At 46.4% G+C, this 21,211-nt stretch overlaps 8 non-coding genes and 30 pseudogenes across 8 annotated transcripts; all 38 read left to right on the forward strand.

The window, feature by feature from the left end:
* The first annotated feature begins 50 nt into the window (after window positions 1-50).
* Window positions 51-169, forward strand: LOC148246271 (5S ribosomal RNA; annotated as a pseudogene).
* Window positions 170-732: 563 nt separating this feature from the next.
* On the forward strand, window positions 733-851 carry LOC148246272 (5S ribosomal RNA). The gene has a single exon (XR_015815360.1). It is a non-coding gene; the product is annotated as a 5S ribosomal RNA (ribosomal RNA).
* Window positions 852-1,410: 559 nt separating this feature from the next.
* LOC148246273 (5S ribosomal RNA) lies at window positions 1,411-1,529 on the forward strand (annotated as a pseudogene).
* A 209-nt stretch (window positions 1,530-1,738) lies between these two features.
* On the forward strand, window positions 1,739-1,860 carry LOC148246274 (5S ribosomal RNA; annotated as a pseudogene).
* A 556-nt stretch (window positions 1,861-2,416) lies between these two features.
* On the forward strand, window positions 2,417-2,535 carry LOC148246275 (5S ribosomal RNA; annotated as a pseudogene).
* Window positions 2,536-3,093: 558 nt separating this feature from the next.
* On the forward strand, window positions 3,094-3,212 carry LOC148246276 (5S ribosomal RNA; annotated as a pseudogene).
* A 205-nt stretch (window positions 3,213-3,417) lies between these two features.
* Window positions 3,418-3,536, forward strand: LOC148246277 (5S ribosomal RNA; annotated as a pseudogene).
* An 883-nt stretch (window positions 3,537-4,419) lies between these two features.
* Window positions 4,420-4,538, forward strand: LOC148246278 (5S ribosomal RNA; annotated as a pseudogene).
* A 561-nt stretch (window positions 4,539-5,099) lies between these two features.
* On the forward strand, window positions 5,100-5,218 carry LOC148246279 (5S ribosomal RNA; annotated as a pseudogene).
* Window positions 5,219-5,426: 208 nt separating this feature from the next.
* LOC148246280 (5S ribosomal RNA) lies at window positions 5,427-5,545 on the forward strand (annotated as a pseudogene).
* A 533-nt stretch (window positions 5,546-6,078) lies between these two features.
* Window positions 6,079-6,197, forward strand: LOC148246281 (5S ribosomal RNA; annotated as a pseudogene).
* Window positions 6,198-6,756: 559 nt separating this feature from the next.
* Window positions 6,757-6,875, forward strand: LOC148246282 (5S ribosomal RNA; annotated as a pseudogene).
* Window positions 6,876-7,080: 205 nt separating this feature from the next.
* LOC148246283 (5S ribosomal RNA) lies at window positions 7,081-7,199 on the forward strand. The gene has a single exon (XR_015815954.1). It is a non-coding gene; the product is annotated as a 5S ribosomal RNA (ribosomal RNA).
* Window positions 7,200-7,403: 204 nt separating this feature from the next.
* Window positions 7,404-7,522, forward strand: LOC148246284 (5S ribosomal RNA; annotated as a pseudogene).
* Window positions 7,523-7,730: 208 nt separating this feature from the next.
* Window positions 7,731-7,849, forward strand: LOC148246285 (5S ribosomal RNA; annotated as a pseudogene).
* Window positions 7,850-8,410: 561 nt separating this feature from the next.
* LOC148246286 (5S ribosomal RNA) lies at window positions 8,411-8,529 on the forward strand. The gene has a single exon (XR_015815257.1). It is a non-coding gene; the product is annotated as a 5S ribosomal RNA (ribosomal RNA).
* Window positions 8,530-9,089: 560 nt separating this feature from the next.
* On the forward strand, window positions 9,090-9,208 carry LOC148246287 (5S ribosomal RNA). Its single transcript, XR_015814600.1, has one exon. It is a non-coding gene; the product is annotated as a 5S ribosomal RNA (ribosomal RNA).
* Window positions 9,209-9,766: 558 nt separating this feature from the next.
* On the forward strand, window positions 9,767-9,885 carry LOC148246288 (5S ribosomal RNA; annotated as a pseudogene).
* Window positions 9,886-10,089: 204 nt separating this feature from the next.
* Window positions 10,090-10,208, forward strand: LOC148246289 (5S ribosomal RNA; annotated as a pseudogene).
* Window positions 10,209-10,417: 209 nt separating this feature from the next.
* LOC148246290 (5S ribosomal RNA) lies at window positions 10,418-10,536 on the forward strand (annotated as a pseudogene).
* Window positions 10,537-11,095: 559 nt separating this feature from the next.
* LOC148246291 (5S ribosomal RNA) lies at window positions 11,096-11,214 on the forward strand (annotated as a pseudogene).
* Window positions 11,215-11,845: 631 nt separating this feature from the next.
* LOC148246292 (5S ribosomal RNA) lies at window positions 11,846-11,964 on the forward strand. The gene has a single exon (XR_015815434.1). It is a non-coding gene; the product is annotated as a 5S ribosomal RNA (ribosomal RNA).
* A 557-nt stretch (window positions 11,965-12,521) lies between these two features.
* Window positions 12,522-12,640, forward strand: LOC148246293 (5S ribosomal RNA; annotated as a pseudogene).
* Window positions 12,641-12,845: 205 nt separating this feature from the next.
* LOC148246294 (5S ribosomal RNA) lies at window positions 12,846-12,964 on the forward strand (annotated as a pseudogene).
* An 881-nt stretch (window positions 12,965-13,845) lies between these two features.
* LOC148246295 (5S ribosomal RNA) lies at window positions 13,846-13,964 on the forward strand (annotated as a pseudogene).
* An 891-nt stretch (window positions 13,965-14,855) lies between these two features.
* Window positions 14,856-14,974, forward strand: LOC148246296 (5S ribosomal RNA; annotated as a pseudogene).
* Window positions 14,975-15,183: 209 nt separating this feature from the next.
* LOC148246297 (5S ribosomal RNA) lies at window positions 15,184-15,302 on the forward strand (annotated as a pseudogene).
* Window positions 15,303-15,864: 562 nt separating this feature from the next.
* Window positions 15,865-15,983, forward strand: LOC148246298 (5S ribosomal RNA). The gene has a single exon (XR_015815322.1). It is a non-coding gene; the product is annotated as a 5S ribosomal RNA (ribosomal RNA).
* A 917-nt stretch (window positions 15,984-16,900) lies between these two features.
* On the forward strand, window positions 16,901-17,019 carry LOC148246299 (5S ribosomal RNA; annotated as a pseudogene).
* Window positions 17,020-17,225: 206 nt separating this feature from the next.
* LOC148246300 (5S ribosomal RNA) lies at window positions 17,226-17,344 on the forward strand (annotated as a pseudogene).
* Window positions 17,345-17,905: 561 nt separating this feature from the next.
* LOC148246301 (5S ribosomal RNA) lies at window positions 17,906-18,024 on the forward strand (annotated as a pseudogene).
* Window positions 18,025-18,229: 205 nt separating this feature from the next.
* LOC148246302 (5S ribosomal RNA) lies at window positions 18,230-18,348 on the forward strand (annotated as a pseudogene).
* Window positions 18,349-18,908: 560 nt separating this feature from the next.
* LOC148246303 (5S ribosomal RNA) lies at window positions 18,909-19,026 on the forward strand (annotated as a pseudogene).
* Window positions 19,027-19,229: 203 nt separating this feature from the next.
* Window positions 19,230-19,348, forward strand: LOC148246304 (5S ribosomal RNA; annotated as a pseudogene).
* Window positions 19,349-19,557: 209 nt separating this feature from the next.
* Window positions 19,558-19,676, forward strand: LOC148246305 (5S ribosomal RNA). The gene has a single exon (XR_015814510.1). It is a non-coding gene; the product is annotated as a 5S ribosomal RNA (ribosomal RNA).
* A 204-nt stretch (window positions 19,677-19,880) lies between these two features.
* Window positions 19,881-19,999, forward strand: LOC148246306 (5S ribosomal RNA; annotated as a pseudogene).
* Window positions 20,000-20,208: 209 nt separating this feature from the next.
* LOC148246307 (5S ribosomal RNA) lies at window positions 20,209-20,327 on the forward strand. Its single transcript, XR_015814986.1, has one exon. It is a non-coding gene; the product is annotated as a 5S ribosomal RNA (ribosomal RNA).
* Window positions 20,328-20,889: 562 nt separating this feature from the next.
* On the forward strand, window positions 20,890-21,008 carry LOC148246308 (5S ribosomal RNA; annotated as a pseudogene).
* Window positions 21,009-21,211: the final 203 nt, after the last annotated feature.

The following is a 21,211-nucleotide window of genomic DNA, read 5'->3' on the forward strand; positions in this document are numbered from 1 at the left end:
AGGGGGAAGAAAGGAGAAGGAGTTTATGTATTTGCAGCGCGAAATTAAACAGGTGCGATCATACCAGCACTAATGTACAGGATCCCATCAGAACTCCGCAATTAAGTGTGCTTTGGCGAGAGTAGTACTCGTATGGGTGACCTCTCGGGAAGTCCTCGTGTCGCACTAATTTTTTTTTCAGACAGGTCGTTCTACGTTTCGCGCGACTGGAACTAGGGTCCACTGGTTTATACGCAAATGTGAGTCAAGAAGCAGGGGCATTTTAATCGATATTAGAACGAGAAGGAGAGATGCAGAGTGCACGCACAAGGAAACAAATGACGGGAGGGGGGGATGGAGGGAGAAAGAGTGTATGTATTCGCAGCGCATAATGAAACATGAGCAATCATACCAGCACCAATGCAATGGATTCTAACAGAACTCCGCAAGTTAAGGGTGCTTGGGCGAGAGTAGCACTAGGATGGGTGACCTCCTGCGAAGTCCTTATATTTCACCCATTTTCTTAGGAAGTCCTCGTGTTCCACTCATTTTTTTGCAGATGATTCTTTCGACGATACGCGCGACTTGAATTATGGTCCTCAGGTTTATTCGCAAATGTGAGTCACGGCACCATAGTATTTTAATTTATATTAGAACGAGCACGGGAGGTGCAGTGCGCACGCACAAGGAAAGAAATAACGGGAGGGGGAAGAAAGGAGAAGGAGTTTATGTATTTGCAGCGCAGAATTAAACGGGTGCGATCATACCAGCACTAATGCACCGGATCCCATCAGAACTCCACAGTGAAGTGTGCTTGGGCGAGATTAGTACTCGGATGGGTGACCTCCTGGGAAGTCCTCGTGTCGCACCAATTTTTTTTCAGACGGGTCGTTCGACGTTACGCGCGTCTGGAACTAGTGTCCGCTGGTTTATACGCAAATGTGAGTCAAGAAGCAGGGGTATTTTAATCGATATTAGAACGAGAATGAGAGGTGAAGTGTGAACGCACAAGGAAACAAATGACGGGAGGGGGAGGGAAGGAGAAGGAGTGTATTTATTTATAGCACCAAATGAAACAGGTGCGCTCATACCAGCACTAATGCAACAGATTCTATCAGAACTCCGTAGGTAAGGGTGCTTGGGCGAGAGTAGTACTAGCATGGGTTACCTCCTGCGAAGTCCTTATATTTCACCCATTTTCTTGTGAAGTCCTCGTGTCGCACCAATTTTTTTTCAGACGGGTCGTTCGACATTACGCACGTCTGGAACTAGGGTCCGCTGGTTTATACGCAAATGTGAGTCAAGAAGCAGGGGCATTTTAATCGATAATAGAACGAGAATGAGAGGTGAAGTGTGAACGCACAAGGAAACAAATGATGGGAGGGGGAAGAAAGGAGAAGGAGTGTATGTATTTGTAGCGCGAAATTAAACAGGTGCGATCATACCAGCACTAAAGCTCCGAATCCCATCAAAACTCCGCAGTTAAGTGTGCTTGGGCGAGGGTAGTACTCGGATGGTTGACCACCTGGGAAGCCCTCATGTTGCACCCATTTTCTTTTTTACAGATGTGCCGTTCGACGTTACGCGCGACTTTAATTATGCTCCGCAGATTTATTCGCAAATGTGAGTCACGGCGCCGTTGCATTTTACTTGATATTTGAACGAGAACGAGAGGTGCAGTGCGCACGCACAAAGAAACAAATGACGCGAGGGGGAAGAAAGGAGAAGGAGTTTATCTATTTGCAGCGTGAAATTAAACAGTTGCGATCATACCAGCACTAATGCACCGGATCCCATCAGAACTCCGCAGTTAAGTGTGCTTTGGCGAGAGTAGTACTCGGATTGGTGACCTCCTGGGAAGTCCTCGTGTCGAACCAATTTTTTTTCAAATGAGTCGTTCGACGTTACGCGCGCCTGGAACTAGGGTCCGCTGGTTTATAGGCAAATGTGAGTCAAGAAGCAGGGGCATTTTAATCGATATTAGAACGAGAAGGAGAGGTGCAGTGTGAACGCACAAGGAAACAATTGATGGGAGGGGGAGGGAAGGAGAAGGAATGTATGTATTTTCAACAAGAAATGAAACAGGTGCGATCATACCAACACTAATGCAACGGATTCTATCAGAACTCCGTAGGTAAGGGTGCTTGGGCGAGAGTAGTACTAGCATGGGTTACCTCTTGCGAAGTTCTTATATTTCACCCATTTTCTTGTGAAGTCCTCGTGTTGCACCCATTTTTTTCCTGATGATTCTTTCGACGTTACGCGCGACTTGAATTATGGTCCTCAGGTTTATTCGCAAATGTGAGTCACGGCGCCGTGGCATTTTACTTGATATTAGAACGAGAACGGGAGGTGCAGTACGCACGCATAAGGAAACAAATGACGGGAGGGGGAAGAAAGGGGAATGAGTTTATGTATTTGCAGCGCAAAATTAAACAGGTGAGATCATACCAGCACTAATGCACCGGATCCCATCAGAACTCCGCAGTTAAGTGTGCTTTGGCGAGAGTAGTACTCGGATTGGTGACCTCCTGGGAAGTCCTCGTGTCGCACCAATTTTTTTTCAAACGAGTCGTTCGACGTTACGCGCGACTGGAACTAGGGTTCGCTGGTTTATACGCAAATATGAGTCAAGAAGCAGGGGCATTTTAATCGATATTAGAACGAGAAGGAAAGGTGCAGTGTGAACGCACAAGGAAACAATTGATGGGAGGGGGAGGGAAAGAGAAGGAATGTATGTATTTTCAGCAAGAAATGAAACAGGTGCGATCATACCAGCACTAATGCAACGGATTCTATCAGAACTCCGTAGGTAAGGGTGCTTGGGCGAGAGTAGTACTAGCATGGGTTACCTCCTGCGAAGTCCTTATATTTCACCCATTTTCTTGTGAAGTCATCGTGTTACACCCATTTTTTTGCTGATGATTCTTTCGACGTTACGCGCGACTTGAATTATGGTCCTCAGGTTTATTCGCAAATGTGAGTCACGCCGCCGTGGCATTTACTTGATATTAGAACGAGAACGGGAGGTGCAGTGCGCACGCACAAGGAAACAAATGACGGGAGGGGGAAGAAAGGGGAATGAGTTTATGTAATTGTAGCGCAAAATTAAATGGGTGCGATCATACCAGCACTATTGCACCGGATCCCATCAGAACTCCGTAGTTAAGTGTGCTTGGGCGAGATTAGTACTCGGATTGGTGACCTCCTGGGAAGTCCTCGTGTCGAACCAATTTTTTTTCAAATGAGTCGTTCGACGTTACGCGCGCCTGGAACTAGGGTCCGCTGGTTTATACGCAAATGTGAGTCAATAAGCAGGGGCATTTTAATCGATATTAGAACGAGAATGAGAGGTGAAGTGTTAACGCACAAGGAAACAAATGATGGGAGCGGGAAGAAAGGAGAATGAGTGTATGTATTTGCAGCGCGAAATTAAACAGGTGCGATTATACCAGCACTAAAGCCCCGGATCCCATCAGAACTCTGCAGTTAAGTGTGCTTGGGCGAGAGTAGTACTCGGATGGGTGACCACTTGGGAAGCCCTCGTGTTGTACCTATTTTTTTTCGGATGGGTTGTTCGACGTTACGCGCGAATGGAATTATAAACCGCTGGTTCATTTGCAAAGGTGAGTCACGGTGCCGGGGCACATTACTTTATATTAGAACGAGAAAGATAGATGCAGAGTGCACGCAAAAGGAAACAAATGACGGGAGGGGGGATGGGAGGAGAAAGAGTGCATGTATTTGCAGTGCAGAATGAAACATGAGGGATCATACCAGCACTAATGCAACGGATTCTATCAGAACTCCGCAGTTAAGGGTGCTTGGGCGAGAAAAGTACTCGGATGGGTAACCTCATGCAAAGTCTTTATATTTCACCCATTTTCTTGGTAGGTCCTCGTGTTGAACCCATCTTTTTGTAGCTGATTCTTTCGACGTTACGCGCGACTTGATTTATGGTCCGCAGGTTTATTCGCAAATGTGAGTCACGGCACCGTGGTATTTTACTTGATATTAAAACGAGTACGGGAGGTGCAGTGCGCACGCACATGGAAACAAATGACGGGAGGAGGAAGAAAAGAGAAGGAGTGTATGTATTTGAAGCGCAAAATTAAACAAGTGGCATCATACTAGCACTAATGCACTGGATCCCATGAGAACTCTGCAGTTAAGTGTGCTTGGGTGAGTGTAGTACTCAGATGGGTGACCTCTTGGAAAGTCCTCGTATCGCAACAATTTTTTTTCAGATGGGTCATTCGACGTTACGCGCGACTGGAACTATGGTCCGCTGGTTTATACGCAAATGTGAGTCAAGAATCAGGGACATTTTAATCGATATTAGAACGAGAATGAGAGGTGCAGTGTGAACGCACAAGGAAACAAATGATGGGAGGGGGGGAGGGAAGATGGTGTGTATGTATTTTCAGCACGAAATTAAACATGTGCGGTCACACCAGCACAAATGCACCAGATCCCATAAGAACTCCGCAGTTATGTGTGCTTTGGCGAAAGTAGTACAATGATGGGTTACCTCCTGGGAAGTTCTCGTGTTGCACCCATTTTTTTTTCCAGATGTGCCGTTCGACATTACGCGCGACTTTAATTATGGTCCGCAGATTTATTCGCAAATGTGAGTCACGGCGCCGTGGCATTTTACCTGATATTTGAACGAGAACGAGAGGTGCAATGCGCACGCCCAGGGAAACAAATGACGGGAGGGGGAAGAATGGAGAAGGAGTGTATGTATTTGCAGCGCGAAATGAAACAGGTGCGATCATACCAGCACTAATGCAACGGATTCTATCAGAACTCCGTAGGTAAGGGTGCTTGGGCGAGAGTAGTACTAGCATGGGTTACCTCCTGCGAAGTCCTTATATTTCACCCATTTTCTTGTGAAGTCTTCGTGTTGCACCCATTTTTTTGCAGATGATTCTTTCGACATTACGCGCGACTTGTATTATGGTCCTCAGGTTTATTCGCAAATGTGAGTCACGGTGCTGTAGCATTTTACTTGATATTAGAACGTGAACGGGAGGTGCAGTGCGCACGCACAAGGAAACAAATGACGGGAGGGGGAAGAAAGGGGAATGAGTTTATGTATTTGCAGCGCAAAATTAAACAGGTGCGATCATACCAGCACAAATGCACCGGATCCCATCAGAACTCCGCAGTTAAGTGTGCTTTGGTGAAAGTAGTACAAAGATGGGTTACCTCGTGGGAAGTTCTCCTGTTGCACCCATTTTTTTTTTTCAGATGTGCCGTTCGACGTTACGCGCGACTTTAATTATTTTCCGCAGATTTATTCGCAAATGTGAGTCACAGCTTCGTGGCATTTTACTTGATATTTGAACGAGAACGAGAGGTGCAGTGCGCACGCACAAGGAAACAAATGACGGGAGGGGAAAGAAAGGGCAAGGAATTTATGTATTTGCAGCCCAACATTAAACAGGTGCGATCATACAAGCACTAATGCACCGGATCCCATCAGAACTCCGCAGTTAAGTATGCTTGGGCGAGAGTAGTACTTGGATGGGTGACCTCCTTGGAAGTCCTCAAGTCGCACTAATTTTTTTTTTCAGACTGGTCATTCGACATTGCGCGCGACTGGAATTAGGGTCCACTGGTTTATACGCAAATGTGAGTCAAGAAGCAGGGGCATTTTAATCGATATTAGAACGAGAAGGAGAGATGTAGAGCGCACGCACAAGGAAACAAATGACGGGAGGGGGGATGGAGGGAGAAAAAGTGTATGTATTTGCAGCGCAGAATGAAACATGAGCAATCATACCAGCACCAATGCAACAGATTCTATCAGAACTCCACAAGTTAAGGGTGCTTTGGCGAGAGTAGCACTAGGATGGGTGACCTCCTGCGAAGTCCTTATATTTCACCCATTTTTTTGCAGATGATTCTTTCGACGATATGCGGGACTTGAATTATGGTCCTCAGATTTATTCGCAAATGTGAGTCACGGCACCGTAGCATTTTACTTGATATTAGAACGAGCACGGTAGGTGCAGTGCGCACGCACAAGGAAACAAATGACGGGAGGGGGAAGAAAGGAGAAGGAGTTTATGTATTGGCAGCGCGGAATTAAACGGGTGCGATCATACCAGCACTAATGCACCGGAACCCATCAGAACTCCGCAGTTAAGTGTGTTTGGGCGAGAGTAGTTCTTGGATGGGTGACCTCCTGGGAAGTCCTCGTGTCGCACCAATTTTTTTTCAGACGAGTCGTTCGACGTTACGCTCGACTGGAACTGGGGTCCGCTGGTTTATACGCAATTATGAGTCAAGAAGCAGGAGCATTTTAATCGATATTAGAACGAGAAGGAGAGGTGCAGTGTGAACGCACAAGGAAACATTTGATCGGAGGGGGAGGGAAGGAGAAGGAGTGTATGTATTTTCAGCACGAAATGAAACAGGTGCGATCATACCAGCGCTAATGCAACGGATTCTATCAGAACTCCGTAGGTAAGGGTGCTTGGGCGAGAGTAGTACTAGTATGGGTTACCTCCTGCGAAGTCCTTATATTTCACCCATTTTCTTGTGAAGTCCTCGTGTTGCACCCATTTTTTTGCAGATGATTCTTTCGATGTTACGCGCGACTTGAATTATGGTCCTCAGGTTTATTCGCAAATGTGAGTCACGGCGCTTTAGCATTTTACTTGATATTAGAACGAGAACGGGAGGTGCAGTTCGCACGCATAAAGAAACAAATGCTGGGAGGGGGAAGAAAGGGGAATGAGTTTATGTATTTGAAGCGCAAAATTAAACAGGTGCGATCATACCCGCACTAATGTACCGGATCCCATCAGAACTCCGCAGTGAAGTGTGCTTGGGCGAGATTAGTACTCCGATGGGTGACCTCCTGGGAAGTCCTCGTGTCGCATCAATTTTTTTTCAGACGGGTCGTTCGACGTTACGCACGTCTGGAACTAGGGTCCACTGGTTTATACGCAAATGTGAGTCAAGAAGCAGGGGCATTTTAATCAATATTAGAACGAGAATGATAGGTGAAATGTGAACGCACAAAGAAACAAATGACGGGAGGGGGAAGAAAGGAGAAGAAGTGTATGTATTTGCAGCGCGAAATTAAACAGATGCGATCATACCAGCACTAAAGCTCCGGATCCCATCAGAACTCCGCAGTTAAGTGTGCTTGGGCGAGAGTAGTACTTGGATGGGTGACCACTTGGGAAGCCCTTGTGTTGCAACTTTTTTTTTTTCAGATTGGTCGTTCGACGTTACACGCGACTGGAACTATGGTCCGCTGGTTTATATGCAAATGTGAGTCAAGAATCAGGGGCATTTTAATCGATATTAGAACGAGAAGGAGAGGTGCAGTGTGAACGCACAAGGAAACAAATGATGGGATGGGGGAAGGAAGAAGGAGTGTATGTATTTTCAGCACGAAATTAAACAGGTGCGGTCACACCAGCACAAATGCACCGGATCCCATCAGAACTTCGTAGTTAAGTGTGCTTTGGCGTAAGTAGTACAATGATGGGTTATCTCATGGGAAGTTCTCGTGTTGCACCCATTTTTTTTTTTCAGATGTGCCGTTCGACGTTACGCGCGACTTTAATTATGGTCTGCAGATTTATTCGCAAATGTGAGTCACGGTGCCGTGGCATTTTACTTGATATTTGAACGAGAACGAGAGGTACAGTGCGCACGCACAAGGAAACAAATGACGGGAGGGGGAAGAAAGGAGAAGGAGTTTATGTATTTGCAGCGCAAAATTAAACAGGTGCGATCATACCAGCACTAATGCATCGGATTCCATTAGAACTCTGCAGTTAAGTGTGTTTGGGCGAGATTAGTACTCGGATGGGTGACCTCCTAGGAAGTCATCGTGTCGCACTAATTTTTTTTTTTCAGACGGGTCGTTCGACGTTACGCGCGACTGGAACTAGGGTCCACTGGTTTATACGCAAATATGAGTCAAGAAGCAGGGGCATTTTAATCGATATTAGAACGAGAATGAGAGATGCAGAGTGCACGCACAAGGAAACAAATGACGGGAGGGGGGATGGAGGGAGAAAAAGTGTATGTATTTTCAGCGCAGAATGAAACATGAGCAATCATACCAGCTCCAATGCAACGGATTCTATCAGAACTCCACAAGTTAAGGGTGCATGGGCGAGAGTAGCACTAGGATGGGTGACCTCCTGCGAAGTCCTTATATTTCACCCATTTTCTTAGGAAGTCCTCGTGTTGCACCCATTTTTTTGCAGATAATTCTTTCGACGGTACGCGCGAGTATAATTATGGTCCTCAGGTTTTTTCGCAAATGTGAGTCACGGCGCCGTAGCATTTTACTTGATATTAGAACGAGCACGGGAGGTGCAGTGCGCACGCACAAGGAAACAAATGACGGGAGGGGGAAGAAAGGAGGAGTTTATGTATTTGCGACGCGAAATTAAATGGGTGCGATCATACCAGCACTAATGCACCGGATCCCATCAGAACTCCGCAGTTAAGTTTGCTTGGACGAGAGTAGTACTCGGATGGGTGACCTCCTGGGAAGTCCTCGTGTCGCACCAATTTTTTTTCAGACGGGTCGTTCGACGTTACGCGCGACTGGAACTGGGGGCCCGCTGGTTTATACGCAAATGTGAGTCAAGAAGTAGAGGCATTTTAATCGATATTAGAACGAGAAGGAGAGGTGTAGTGTGAACGCACAAGGAAACAATTGATGGGAGGGGGAGGGAAGGAGAAGGAGTGTACGTATTTTCAGCACGAAATGAAACAAGTGCGATCATACCAGCACTAATGCAACGGATTCTATCAGAGCCCCGTAGGTAATGGTGCTTGGGTGAAAGTAGTACTAGCAAGGGTTACCTCCTGCGAAGTCCTTATATTTCACCCATTTTCTTGTGAAGTCCTCGTGTTGCACCCATTTTTTTGCAGATGATTCTTTCGACGTTACGCGCGACTTGAATTATGGTCCTCAGGTTTATTCGCAAATTTGAGTCACGGTACCGTAGTATTTTACTTGACATTAGAACGAGCACGGGAGGTGCAGTGCGCACGCACAAGGAAACAAATGACGGGAGGGAGAAGAAAGGAGAAGGAGTTTATGTATTTGCAGCGCGAAATTAAACTGGTGCGATCATACCAGCACTAATGCATCGGATCCCATCCGAACTCCGCAGTTAAGTGTGCTTGGGCGAGAGTAGTACTCGGATGGGTGACCTCCTGGGAAGTCCTTGTGTTGCACAAATTTTTTTTCAGACGGGTCGTTCGATGTTACGCGCGACTGGAACTATGGTCCGCTGGTTTATACGCAAATGTGAGTCAAGAATCAGGGGTATTTTAATCGATATTAGAACGAGAAGGAGAGGTGCAGTGTGAACGCACAAGGAAACAAATGATGGGAGGGGGGGAAGGAAGAAGGAGTGTATGTATTTTCAGCACGAAATGAAACAGGTGCGATTATACCAGCACTAATGCATCGGATTCTATCAGAACTCCATAGGTAAGGGTGCTTGGGCGAGAGTAGTACTAGCATGGGTTACCTCCTGCGAAGTCCTTATATTTCACCCATTTTCTTGTGAAGTCCTCGTGTTGCACCCATCTTTTTGTAGATGATTCTTTCGACGTTACACGCGACTTGATTTATGGTCCGCAGGTTTATTCGCAAATGTGAGTCACGGCTCCGTGGCATTTTACTTGATATTAGAACGACTACGAGAGGTGCAGTTCGCACGCACAAGGAAACAAATGACGGGATGGGGAAGAAAAGAGAAGGAGTTTATGTATTTGCAGCGCGAAATTAAACGGGTGTGATTATACCAGCACTAATGCACTGGATCCCATCAGAACTCTGCAGTTAAGCGCGCTTGGGTGAAAATAGTTCTCGGATGGGTGACCTCTTGGGAAGTCCTCGTATCGCAACAATTTTTTTTTAGATGGGTCGTTCGACGTTACGCGCGACTGGAACTATGGTCCGCTTGTTTATACGCAAATGTGAGTCAAGAATCAGGGACTTTTTAATCGATATTAGAACGAGAAGGAGAGGTGCAGTGTGAATGCACAAGGAAACAAATGATGGGAGGGGGGGAGGGAAGAAGGAGTGTATGTATTTTCAGCACGAAATTAAATAGGTGCGGTCACACCAGCACAAATGCACCGGATCCCATCAGAACTCTGCAGTTAAGTGTGCTTTGGCAAAAGTAGTACAATGATGGGTTACCTCCTCGGAAGTTCTGGTGTTGCACCCATTTTCTTTTTTTCAGATGTGCTGTTCGACATTACGCGCGACTTTAATTATGGTTCGCAGATTTATTCGCAAATGTGAGTCACGGCGCCGTGGCATTTTACTTGATATTTGAATGAGAACGAGAGGTGCAGTGCGCACGCACAAGGAAACAAATGAAGGGAGTGGGAAGAAAGGAGAAGGAGTTTATGCATTTGCAGTGCGAAATTAAACATGTGCGATCATACCAGTACTAATGCATCGGATCCCATCAAAACTCCGCAGTTAAGTGTGCTTGGGCGAGAGCAGTACTCGGATGGGTGACATCCTGAGAAGTCCTCGTGTCGCACTAATTTTTTTCCAGACGGGTCGTTCGACGTTACGCGCGACTGGAACTAGGGTCCGCTGGTTTATACACAAATGTGAGTCAAGAAGCAGGGGCATTTTAATCGATATTAAAACGAGAATGAGAGATGCAGAGTGCACGCACAAGGAAACAATTGATGGGAGGGGGAGGGAAGGAGAAGGAGTGCATGTATTTTCAGCACGAAATGAAACAGGTGCGATCATACCAGCACTAATGCAACGGATTCTATCAGAACTCCGTAGGTAAGGGTGCTTGGGCGAGAGTAATACTAGCATGGGTTACCTCCTGCGAAGTCTTTGTATTTAACCCATTTTCTTCTGAAGTCCTCGTGTTGCACCCATTTTTTTGTAGATAATTCTTTCGACGTTACGCGCGACTTGAATTATGGTCCTCAGGTTTATTTGCAAATGTGAGTCACGGCGCTGTAGCATTTTACTTGATATTAGAACGAGAACGGGAGGTGCAGTGCGCACGCACAAGGAAATAAATAACGGGTGGGGGAAGAAAGGGGAATGAGTTTATGTATTTGCAGCGCGAAATTATACAGGTGTGATCATACTAGCACTAATGCACCGGATCCCATCAGAACTCCGCAGTTATGTGTGCTCGAGCGAGATTAGTACTCGGATGGGTGACCTCCTGGGAAGTCCTCGTGTCGCACCAATTATTTTTCAGACGGGTCGTTCGACGTTACGCGCGTCTGGAACTAGGGTCCGCTAGTTTATTCGCAAATGTGAGTCAAGAAGCAGGGGCATTTTAATCGATATTAGAACGAGAATGAGAGGTGAAGTGTGAACGCACATGGAAACAAATGACGGGCGGGGGAAGAAAGGAGAAGGAGTGTGTGATCATACCAGCACTAAAGCTCCGGATCCCATCAGAACTCCGCAGTTAAGTGTGAGGGAGAAAAAGTGTATGTATTTGCAGCGCAGAATGAAACATGAGCAATCATACCAGCACCAATGTAACGGATTCTATTAGAACTCCGCAAGTTAAGGGTGCTTGGGCGAGAGTAGCACTAGGATGGGTGACCTCCTTCGAAGTCCTTATATTTCACCCATTTTCTTAAGAAGTCCTCATGTTATACCCATTTTTTTGCAGATGATTCTTTCGACGATACGCGCGACTTGAATTATGGTCCTCAGGTTTATTCGCAAATGTGAGTCACGAAACCTTAGCATTTTACTTGATATTAGAGCGAGCACGGGAGGTGTAGTGCGTACGCAAAAGGAAAGAAATGACGGGAGGGGGAAGAAAGGAGAAGAAGTTTATGTATTTGCAGTGCGAAATTAAACAAGTGCGATCGTACCAGCACTAATGCACCGGATCCCATCAGAACTCCGCAGTTAAGTGTGCTTGGGCGAGAGTAGTACTCGGATGGGTGACCTCCTAGGAAGTCCTCGTGTCGCACTAATTTCTTTTCAGACGGTCGTTCGACGTTGCGCGCGACTGGAACTAGGGTCCACTGGTTTATAAGCAAATGTGAGTCATGAAGCAGGGACATTTTAATCGATATTAAAATGAGAAGGAGAGATGCAGAGTGCACGCACAAGGAAACAAATGACGGGAGGGGGGATGGAGGGAGAAAAAGTGTATGTATTTGCAGCGCAGAATGAAACATGAGCAATCATACCAGCACCAACGCAACGGATTCTTTCAGAACTCTGCAAGTTAAGGGTGCTTGGGCGAGAGTAGCACTAGGATGGTTGACCTCCTGCGAAGTCCTTATATTTCACCAATTTTCTTAGGAAGTCCTCGTGTTGCACCCATTTTTTTGCAGATGATTCTTTCGACGATACGCGCGAGTTGAATTATGGTCCTCAGGTTTATTCGCAAATGTGAGTCACGGCACCGTAGTATTTTACTTGATATTAGAACGAGCACGGGCGGTGCAGTGCGCACGCACAAGGTAAAGAAATGACGGGAGGGGGAAGGGGAATGAGTTTATGTATTTGTAGCGCGAAATTAAACAGGTGCGATCATACCAGCACTAATGCCCCGGATCCCATCAGAACTCCGCAGTTAAGTGTGCTTGGGCGAGATTAGTACTCGGATGGGTGACCTCCTGGAAAGTCCTCGTGTCGCACCAATTTTTTTTCAGACGGGTCGTTTGAGATTACGCGAGTCTGGAACTAGGGTCCGTTGGTTTATACGCAAATGTGAGTCAAGAAGCAGGGGCATTTTAATCGATATTAGAACGAGAATGAGAGGTGAAGTGTGAACGCACAAGGAAACAAATGACCGGAGGGGGAAGAAATGAGAAGGAGTGTATGTATTTGCAGCGCGAAATTAAACAGGTGCGATCATACCAGCAGTAAAGCCCCGGATCCCATCAGAACTCCGCACTTAAGTGTGCTTGGGTGAGAGTAGTACTCGGATGGGTGACAACTTGGGAAGCCCTCGCGTTGCACCTATTTTTTTCGGATGGGTTGTTCGACGTTACGCGCAAATGGAATTATAAACCGCTGGTTCACTTGCAAAGGTGAGTCACTGTGCCGGGGCATATTACTTGATATTAGAACGAGAAAGAGAGGTGCAGAGTGCACGCATAAGGAAACAAATGACGGGTCGGTGGATGGGAGGAGAAAGAGTGTATGTATCTGCAGTGCAGAATGAAACATGAGGGATCATACCAGCACTAATGCAACGGATTCTATCAGAACTCCGCAGATAAGGGTGATTGTGCGAGAAAAGTACTTGGATGGGTGACCTCCTGCGAAGTCCTTATATTTCACCCATTTTCTTAGGAAGTCCTCGTGTTGCACCTATTTTTCTACAGATGATTCTTTCGACGTTACGCGCGACTTAAATTATGGTCCTCAGGTTTATTCGCAAATGTGAGTCACGGCGCCGTGGCATTTTACTTGATATTAGAACGAGAACGGGAGGTGCAGTGCGCACGCACAAGGAAACAAATAACGGGATGAGGAAGAAAAGAGAGGGAGTGTATGTATTTGAAGCGCAAAATTAAACAAGTGGCATCATACCAGCACTAATGCACTAGATCCCATCAGAACTCTGCAGTTAAGTGTGCTTTGGTGAGAGTAGTACTCGATGGGTGACCTCTTGGGAAGTCCTCGTATCGCAACAATTTTTTTTCATATGGGTCGTTCGACGTTACGCGCGACTGGAACTATGGTCCGCTGGTTTATACGCAAATGTGAGTCAAGAATCAGTGGCATTTTAATCGATATTATAACGAGCAGGAGAGGTGCAGTGTGAACGCACAAGGAAACAAATGATGGGAGGGGAGGAGGGAAGAAGGAGTGTATGTATTTTCAGCACGAAATTAAACAGGTGCGGTCACACCAGCACAAATGCACCGGATCCCATCATAACTCCGCAGTTAAGTGTGCTTTGGCGAAAGTAGTACAATGATAGGTTACCTCCAGGGAAGTTCTCGTGTTGCACCCATTTTCTTTTTTTCAGATGTGCCGTTCGACGTTACGCGTGACTTTAATTATGGTCCGCAGATTTATTCGCAAATGTGAGTCACGGCGCCGTGGCATTTTACTTGATATTTGAACGAGAAGGAGAGGTGCAGTGCGCACGCACAAGGAAACAAATGACGGGAGGGGGGATGGAGGGAGAAAAAGTGTATGTATTTGCATCGCAGAATGAAACATGAGCAATCATACCAGCACCAATGCAACGGATTCTATCAGAACTCCGCAAGTTAAGGGTGCTTGGGCGATAGTAGCACTAGGATGGGTGACCTCCTGCGAAGTCCTTATATTTCACCAATTTTCTTAGGAAGTCCTCGTGTTGCACCCATTTTTTTGCAGATGATTCTTTCGACGATACGCGCGACTTGAATTATGGTCCTCAGGTTTATTCGCAAATGTGAGTCACGGCACCGTAGCATTTTACTTTATATTAGAACGAGCACGGGAGGTGCAGTGCGCACGCACAAGGAAACAAATGACGGGAGGGGGGATGGAGGGAGAAAAAGTGTATGTATTTGCAGCGCAGAATGAAACATGAGCAATTATACCAGCACCAATGCAACGGATTCTATCAGAACTCCGCAAGTTAAGGGTGCTTGGGCGAGAGTAGCACTAGGATGGGTGACCTCCTGCGAAGTCCTTTTGATGCACCCATTTTTTTGCAGATGATTCTTTCGACGATACGCGTGACTTGAATTGTGGTGCTCAGGTTTATTCGCAAAAGTGAGTCACGGCACCGTAGCATTTTACTTTATATTAGAAGGAGCACGGGAGGTGCAGTGCGCACGCACAAGGAAACAAATGACGGGAGGGGGAAGAAAGGGGAATGAGTTTATGTATTTGCAGCGCAAAATTAAACAGGTGCGATCATACCACCACAAATGGACCGGATCCCATCAGAACTCCGCAGTTAAGTGTGCTTTGGGAAAAGTAGTACAATGATGAGTTACCTCGTGGGAAGTTCTCGTGTTGCACCCATTTTCTTTTTTTAAGATGTGTCGTTCGACGTTACGCGCGACTTTAATTATGGTCCGCAGATTTATTCGCAAATGTGAGTCACGGCGCCGTGACATTTTACTTGATATTTGAACGAGAACGAGAGGTGCAGTGCGCACGCACAAGGAAACAAATGACGGGAGGGGGAAGAAAGGAGAAGGAGTTTATGTATTTGCAGCGCAAAATTAAATAGGTGCGATCATCCCAGCACTAATGCATCGGATCCCAGTAGAACTCCGCAGTTAAGTGTGCTTGGGCGAGAGTAGTACTCGGATGGGTGACCTCCTTGGAAATCCACGTGTCGCACTAATTTTTTTTTCAGACAGGTCGTACGACGTTACGCGCGACTGGAACTAGGGTCCACTTGTTTATATGCAAATGTGAGTCAAGAAGCAGGGACATTTTAATCAATATTAGAATGAGAAGGAGAGATGCAGAGTGCACGCACAAGGAAACAAATGACGGGAGGGGGGATAGAGGGAGAAAAAGTGTATGTATTTGCAGCACAGAATGAAACATGAGCAATCATACCAGCACCAATGTAACGGATTCTATTAGAACTCTGCAAGTTAAGAATGCTTTGGCGAGAGTAGCACTAGGATGGGTGACCTCCTGCGAAGTCCTTATATTTAACCCATTTTCTTAAGAAGTCCTCGTGTTGTACCCATTTTTTTGCAGATGATTCTTTCGACGATACGCGCGACTTGAATTATGGTCCTCAGGTTTATTCGCAAATGTGAGTCATGGCACCTTAGCATTTTACTTGATATTAGAACGAGCACGGGAGGTGCAGTGCGCACGCACAAGGAAAGAAATGACGGGAGGGGGAAGAAAGGAGAAGGAGTTTATGTATTTGCAGCGCGGAATTAAACAGGTGCGATCATACCAGCACTAATGCACCGGATCCCATCAGAACTCTGCAGTTAAGTGTGCTTGGGCGAGAGTAGTACTCGGATGGGTGACCTCCTAGGAAGTCCTCGTGTCGCACTAATTTCTTTTCAGACGGGTCGTTCGACGTTACGCGCGACTGGAACTCGGGTCCACTGGTTTATACGCAAATGTCAGTCAAGAAGCAGGGGTATTTTAATCGATATTAGAATGAGAAGGAGAGATGCAGAGTGCACGCACAAGGAAACAAATGACGGGAGGGGGGATGGAGGGAGAAAAAGTGTATGTATTTGCAGCGCAGAATGAAACATGAGCAATCATACCAGCACCAATGCAACGGATTCTTTCAGAACTCTGCAAGTTAAGGGTGCTTGGGCGAGAGTAGCACTAGGATGGGTGACCTCCTGCGAAGTCCTTATATTTCACCCATTTTCTTAGGAAGTCCTCGTGTTGCACCCATTTTTTTGCAGATGATTCTTTCGACGATACGCGCGAGTTGAATTATGGTCCTCAGGTTTATTCGCAAATGTGAGTCACGGCACCGTAGCATTTTACTTTATATTAGAACGAGCACGGGAGGTGCAGTGCGCACGCACAAAAAAACAAATGACGGGAGGGGGGATGGAGGGAGAAAAAGTGTATGTATTTGCAGCGCAGAATGAAACATGAGCAATCATACCAGCACCAATGCAACGGATTCTATCAGAACTCCGCAAGTTAAGGGTGCTTGGGCGAGAGTAGCACTAGGATGGGTGACCTCCTGCGAAGTCCTTATATTTCACAAATTTTCTTAAGAAGTCCTTGTGTTGCACCCATTTTTTTGCAGATGATTCTTTCGACGATACGCGTGACATGAATTATGGTCCTCAGGTTTATTCGCAAATATGAGTCACGGCACCGTAGCATTTTACTTTATATTAGAAGGAGCACGGGAGGTGCAGTGCGCACGCACAAGGAAACAAATGACGGGAGGGGGAAGAAAGGGGAATGAGTTTATGTATTTGCAGTGCGAAATTAAACAGGTGGGATCATACCAGCACTAATGCATCGGATCCCATTAGAAATCCGCAGTGAAGTGTGCTTGGGCGAGATTAGTACTCGGATGGGTGACCTCCTGGGAAGTCCTCGTGTCACACAAATTTCTTTTCAGACGGGTTGTTCGACGTTACGCGCGTCTGGAACTAGGGTTCGCTGGTTTATACGCAAATGTGAGTCAAGAAGTAGGGGCATTTTAAATCGATATTAGAACGAGAATGAGAGGTGAAGTGTGAACGCCCAAGGAAACAAATGACGGGAGGGGGAAGAAAGGAAAATGAGTGTATGTATTTGCAGCCCGAATTTAAACATGTGCGATCTTACCAGCACTAAAGCCCCGGATCCCATCAGAGCTCCGCAGTTAAGTGTGCTTGGGCGAGAGTAGTACTCGGATGGGTGACCACTTGGGAAGCCCTCGTGTTGCACCTATTTTTTTTCGGATGGGTTTTTCGACGTTACCCGCGAATGGAATTATAAACCGCTGGTTCATTTGCAAAGGTGAGTCACGGTGCCGGGGCATATTACTTGATATTAGAACGAGAAAGAGAGATGCAGAGCGCACGCACAAGGAAACATATGACGGGAGGGGGGATGGAGGGAGAAAAAGTGTATGTATTTGCAGCGCAGAATGAAACATGAGCAATCATACCAGCACCAATGCAACGGATTCTATCAGAACTTCGCAAGTTAAGGGTGCTTGGGCGAGAGTAGCACTAGGATGGGTAACCTCCTGCGAAGTCCTTATATTTCACCAATTTTCTTAGGAAGTCCTCGTGTTGCACCCATTTTTTTGCAGATGATTCTTTCGACGTTACGCGCAACTTGAATTATGGTTCTCATGTTTATTCGCAAATGTGAGTCACGGCGCTGTAGCATTTTACTTGATATTAGAACGAGAACGGGAGGTGCAGTGCGCACGCACAAGGAAACAAATGACGGGAGGGGGAAGAAAGGGGAATGAGTTTATGTATTTGCAGCGCAAAATTAAACGGGTGCAATCATACCAGCACTAATGCACCGGATCCCATCAGAACTCCGCAGTGAAGTGTGCTTGGGCGAGATTAGTACTCGGATGGGTGACCTCCTGGGAAGTCCTCGTGTCGCACCAATTTTTTTTCAAACGGGTCGTTCGACGTTACACGCGTCTGGAACTAGGGTCGGCTGGTTTATACGCAAGTGTGAGTCAAGAAGCAGGGGCATTTTAAACGATATTAGAACGAGAATGAGAGGTGAAGTGTGAACGCACAAGGAAACAAATGACGGGAGGGGGAAGAAATGAGAAGGAGTGTATGTATTTACAGCACGAAATTAAACAGGTGCGATCATACCAGCACTAAAGCTCCGGATCCCATCAGAACTCCGCTGTTAAGTGTGCTTGGGCGAGAGTATTACGCGGATGGGTCACCACCTGGAAAGCCCTCGTGTTGTACCTATTTTTTTTCGGATGGGTTGTTCGACATTACGCGCGAATGGAATTATAAACCGCTGGTTCATTTACAAAGGTGAGTCACGGTGCCGGGGCATATTACTTGATATTAGAACGAGAAAGAGAGATGCAGAGTGCACGCACAAGGAAACAAATGACGGGAAGGGGATGGAAGGAGAAAAAGTGTATGTATTTGCAGTGCAGAATGAAACATGAGGGATCATACCAGCACTAATACAACGGATTCTATCAGAACTCTGCAGTTAATGGTGCTTGGGCGAAAAAAGTTCTCGGATGGGTGACCTCTTGCGAAGTCCTTATATTTCACCCACTTTCTTGGGAAGTCCTCGTGTTGCACCCGTCTTTCTGCAGATGATTCTTTCGACGTTATGCGCGACTTGATTTATGGTCCGCAGGTTTATTCGCAAATGTGAGTCACGGTGCTGTGGCATTTTACTTGATATTAGAACGAGTACGGGAGGTGCAGTGCGCACGCACAAGGAAACAAATGACGGGATGAGGAAGAAACGAGAATGTGTGTATGTATTTGAAGCGCAAAATTAAACAAGTGGCATCATACCAGCACTACTGCACTGGATCCCATCACAACTCTGCAGTTAAGTGTGCTTGGGCGAGAGTAGTACTCGGATGGGTGACCTCTTGGGAAGTCCTCGTATCGCAACAATTTTTTTTCAGATGGGTCGTTCGACGTTAGGCGCGACTGGAACTATGGTCCGCTGGTTTATACGCAAATGTGAGTCAAGAATCAGGGGCATTTTAATCGATATTAGAACGAGAAGGAGATGTGCAGTGTGAACGCACAAGGAAACAAATGATGGGAGGGGAGAGGGAATAAGGAGTGTATGTATTTTCAGCACGAAATTAAACAGGTGCGGTCACACCAGCACAAATGCACCGGATCCCATCAGAACTACGCAGTTAAGTGTGCTTTGGCGAAAGTAGTACAATGATGGGTTACTTCCTGGGAAGTTCTCGTGTTGCACCCATTTTCTTTTTTTCAGAAGTGTCGTTCGACGTTACGCGCGACTTTAATTATGGTCCGCAGATTTATTCGCAAATGTGAGTCACGGCGCCGTGGTATTTTACTTGATATTTGAACGAGAACGAGAGGTGCAGTGCGCACGCACAAGGAAACAAATGACGGGAGGGGGAAGAAAGGAGAATGAGTTTATGTATTTGCAGCGCGAAATTAAACGGGTGCGGTCATACCAGCACTAATGCACCGGATCCCATCAGAACTCCGCAGTTAAGTGTGCTTGGGCGAGAGTAGTACTCGGATGGGTGACCTCTTGTGAAGTCCTCGTGTCGCACCAATTTTTTATCAGATGGGTCGTTCGACGTTAAGCGCGACTGGAACTACAATCTGCTGGTTTATACGCAAATGTTAGTCAAGAATATGGGGCATTTTAATCGATATTAGAACGAGAAGGAGAGGTGCAGTGTGAACGCACAAGGAAACAAATGATGGGAGGGGGGGAGGGAAGAAGGAGTGTATATATTTTATGCCCGAAATTAAACAGGTGCGCTCACACCAGCACAAATGCACCGGATCCCATCAGAACTCCGCAGTTAAGTGTGCTTTGACGAAAGTAGTACAATGATGGGTTACCTCCTTGGAAGTTCTCGTGTTGCACCCATTTTCTTTTTTTCAAATGTGCCGTTCGACGTTATGCGCGACTTTAATTATGGTCCACAGATTTATTCGCAAATGTGAGTCACGGTGCTGTGGCATTTTACTTGATATTTGAACGAGAACGAGAGGTGCAGTGCGCACGCACAAGGAAACAAATGACGGGAGGGGGAAGAACGGAGAAGTAGTTTATGTATTTGCAGCGCGAACTTAAACAGGTGCGATCAAACCAGCACAAATGCACCGGATCCCATCAGAACTCCGCAATTAAGTGTGCTTGGGCGAGAGTAGTACTCGGATGGGTGACCTCCTGGGAAGTCCTCGTGTCGCACTAAATTTTTTTTTCAGACGGGTCGTTCGACGTTACGCGCGACTGGAAATAGGGTCCACTGGTTTATATGCAAATGTGAGTCAAGAAGCCGGGACATTTTAATCGATATTAGAACGAGAATGAGAGATGCAGAGTGCATGCACAAGGGAACAAATGACGGGAGGGGGGATGGAGGGAGAAAAAGTGTATGTATTTGCAGCGCAGAATGAAACATGAGCAATCATACCAGCACCAATGCAACGGATTCTATCAGAACTCCGCAAGTTAAGGGTGCTTGGCCGAGAATAGCACTAGGAATGGTGACCTCCTGCGAAGTCCTTATATTTCAAACATTTTCTTAGGAAGTCCTCGTGTTGCACCCATTTTTTGCAGATGATTCTTTTGACGTTACGCGCGACGTGAATTATGGTCCTTAGGTTTTTTCGCAAATGTGAGTCACGGCGCTGTAGCATTTTACTTGATATTAGAACGAGAACGGGAGCTGCAGTGCGCACGCACAAGGAAACAAATGACGAGAGGGGGACGAAAGGGGAATGAGTTTATGTATTTGCAGCGGGAAATTAAACAGGTGCAATCATTCCAGCAGTAATGCAACGGATCCCATCAGAACTCCGCAGTTAAGTGTGCTTGGGCGAGAGTAGTACTCGGATGGGTGACCTCTTGGGAAGTCGTCGTGTCGCACCAATTTATTTTCAGACAGGTCGTTCGACGTTACGCGCGACTGGAACTAGGGTCCGCTGGTTTATACGCAAATGTGAGTCAAGAAGCAGGGGCATTTTAATCGATATTAGAACGAGAATGAGAGGTGAAGTGTGAACGCACAAGGAAACAAATGACCGGAGGGGGAAGAAAGGAGAAGGAGTGTATGTATTTGCAGCGCGAAATTAA

This window comes from Carica papaya, chromosome 8, assembly GCF_054855325.1.
Source record: "Carica papaya isolate Zhongbai chromosome 8, ASM5485532v1, whole genome shotgun sequence".
Classification (NCBI taxonomy): domain Eukaryota; kingdom Viridiplantae; phylum Streptophyta; class Magnoliopsida; order Brassicales; family Caricaceae; genus Carica; species Carica papaya.